The sequence below is a fragment of the Apis dorsata genome, unplaced genomic scaffold (genome assembly GCF_000469605.1).
Source record: "Apis dorsata unplaced genomic scaffold, Apis dorsata 1.3 scaffold_397, whole genome shotgun sequence".
Lineage (NCBI taxonomy): Eukaryota > Metazoa > Arthropoda > Insecta > Hymenoptera > Apidae > Apis > Apis dorsata.
Genome location: NW_006263656.1, coordinates 934,454 through 937,195, shown reverse-complemented (window position 1 = coordinate 937,195; position 2,742 = coordinate 934,454). Strand labels below are relative to the sequence as shown.

At 37.7% G+C, this 2,742-nt stretch overlaps 1 protein-coding gene across 1 annotated transcript in view; it reads left to right on the top strand.

Annotated features, from left to right (window-relative positions):
* Positions 1 to 2,742, top strand: part of LOC102673075 (allatostatin-A receptor) — a 30,480-nt gene extending 27,738 nt beyond the window's left edge. The window contains exon 5 of the mRNA XM_006619178.2: positions 2,585 to 2,742. The gene's annotated coding sequence lies outside the window, so the exon portion shown is untranslated. The remainder of the gene's footprint in view (positions 1 to 2,584) is intronic.

Genomic DNA, 2,742 nt, shown 5'->3' with positions numbered 1-2,742 from the left:
TCTCTCTCTCTCTCTCTCTCTCTCTCTCTCTCTCTCTCTCTCTTTCTCTGTTTCTGTCTCTGTCTCTCTCTGAAAAGAGAAAAACGAATTATTCTCGAATTACTTTCGATTTCGTGATACGATTTGATCCGTGAAAGTGTGTTTAGCCGATAGTAAGTAGAATCGAAAGGGAAAACGGGGTGGTCGAGGAATCGTAAAAGGAGAGTAAACGAATTCCCATGGAATTAACTAAGGGTTGAATGGGGAAGCTAAGGTAGGGTGACGGCTAATGGAAAGTACTTGTACTTAGGCATGGCGTGAGTCATCGACAACCGTCTAAAAATAGATTAAAACTACGTTTAACTTGGCTTCCCAACTTCCGGGAAACATTGTTGCCACGCAACAATTCGACTTCCACGTGTATTTTAAATAAATAAATGTATCCCCTACATTGTGCAGCGTCGATTGTTTTTGGTAAGAGAAGAATGGAATGGCGAAGAACGATAAAAAAAATATTTAATCGAGGGATATTTTAGGATGAGAATAATTAATTTTGGGAATAGGATTATTTTTGATTTGCGATCGTGATTTGTGAGGTAAATAAAGTTTTGAAAAAAATTTATCATTTTTCTTCCTCGATACGTTTGAACGATGTTTTAATTTTTAGAAAAATTTATTATATTAAAGAATTGCCTAAGAAGTTAAAAAAAATCTTTAAAAAATCAACATCTTCGTATCAATCATCCCCGAACACAAAGTATGACAAAGTCGACAATGGAAAACTTTTTATATTTCCCCCCCAGTAACAGTAACATTTGCTTAAGCAGCATGAAATATTGACACGAGTGTCGTAAAGTTCCCCTATTCGGGATTAAAAACCAACAGACCCTTTCGAAACGACTCTTTCTCCTGCACAACTTGTATAGAGGCGCACTCTCTTTTTCCTCCAAAATTAATTTCAAATATGTTTGCGAATACTCGCATGTCTTCCCCTCTCCAAAAAAATCCCCGTCAAAAAAATCTTCGAACCTCACACACAGCTTCAGTTCCTTTAAGACACTCATATTTCTTCACATTCGCTCTCTAAACTTTACGATAAACGAACGAAAACTTAAAATTTACTTAAAAAAAAAAAAGAAAGAAAGAAAGATTATTCCCTTATTTAATACACAATTCATCGTGATTCAACGTCGCATCGAGAAAGATTCATCTCCATCGGATCGGATAGCAAATAAATGTTACGATTTATCACGCGAGAGAGGAGAGTGCCATTTACCAATGATCAGAATGAATATACTCTCTGGTCGACTCGTGCGCCGCAACAACCATTCCCATCTCATCCGAGCGAGATTTCGCGATGTTTCCACGTCATAATTCTAGGTTAGAAGGCTTACCAAACTAGGCCGAGCCGTGAAACCGGCGGAAAACTTCACTCGTCAAGCCAGAGAGAGAGAAAGAGAGAGAGATAGAGATAGAGTTTGTGCGCCATCACTGCCACTCTCTTTCAAACTTCTCGTCTCTGTCGTATCCTTTCCTCCACTTTCCACTTTTTTCCACTTCTCTCTCTCTCTCTCTCTCTTTCTCTTTCTCTCTCTTTCGCGTCTTTTACACACACATCTCGCCCTCGGCTTGTCTTTCTTCCACTTTAACCGGCATCGATCTGTGTACTCATCATTGAGCCCCGTACCACTCTCCCGTCCACGACACTTAACGGACTACTTTCGCGATACGCGTTCTCACGAGGCTCGCCGTTTTCGAAATTTTCAATCGCACCCCCTCCTTTTTTCTTTTCTTTTCTTTTTTTTTTTGTTGTCAGCAATTGCAGATAACGCGGACATAACTCGAAGCTCAACGGATTTGTCGTGTGAGTTCATCCTTGGAGTTGATCCTAGGAGGAGGAGAAGGAGGAGGAAAAGAAATGAGCTATTGGTTTTTCGAGTCTTTCCTTTTTCTTTCTTTCTTTCTTTTTTTTTTGAGAAAACTTTCGAAATATCGATGATGATGTCGTGAACGAAGCGTTAATTTTTTTTGGAGGGGGAGAGGGAGAGTTTGAAATAATTGTGATGGTTAATTAGTGTGTTTGGCAAGGAATTTTTGCAGGTTGGGTTAGGCTTATTGCTCGTATTGGATGTATAAGATGACACGAGTGTTCACCACTTTAAGGAAGTGGCTCACTTTAAAATAATGAATAAGAAGATTCGTGTAAATATATATATATATGTTATTCATAGTGTTTCATTAGCAATTTGGGCTTTGGTATCTCATATTGTTGAATTTACATTTACATTGTGAAATTTTATGTAAGTCAAGTGAATTATGAATATTCATTGTTGCGTTAGATTCTTTTGGATTTACGATAAATTTATTGTATATGAAACGATACACCAAGATTTTCAAAGTTAAATATTCGTTATAATATTCTATACGCAGTTCCAATTCTAATTTTCTATTGGAATCTTTTTTTTCTTTTTTTTCGTTTTCGATTACTTGGATACTGATAGATAATAAAAATGTATGATCTAAGTAGCTCGAATTACACCCTCGTCTTCATTAAACTCGTCTCTCATCCTCTTTTTTTTCCTCTCTTATATCACGATTGTTTCAGGTCACAAATACTCCGACGCCGGATTCGTCCAGTTAACAAGCACTGATTGCGCCGATTTTACGTCTAAATTAGAGTGTATTCGCCGGGTATTCGATATTCGTTGTAACATGGAACAGTTATCATGTGAACTCGAGCGTGCATTTGTGCCGTTTAACCGT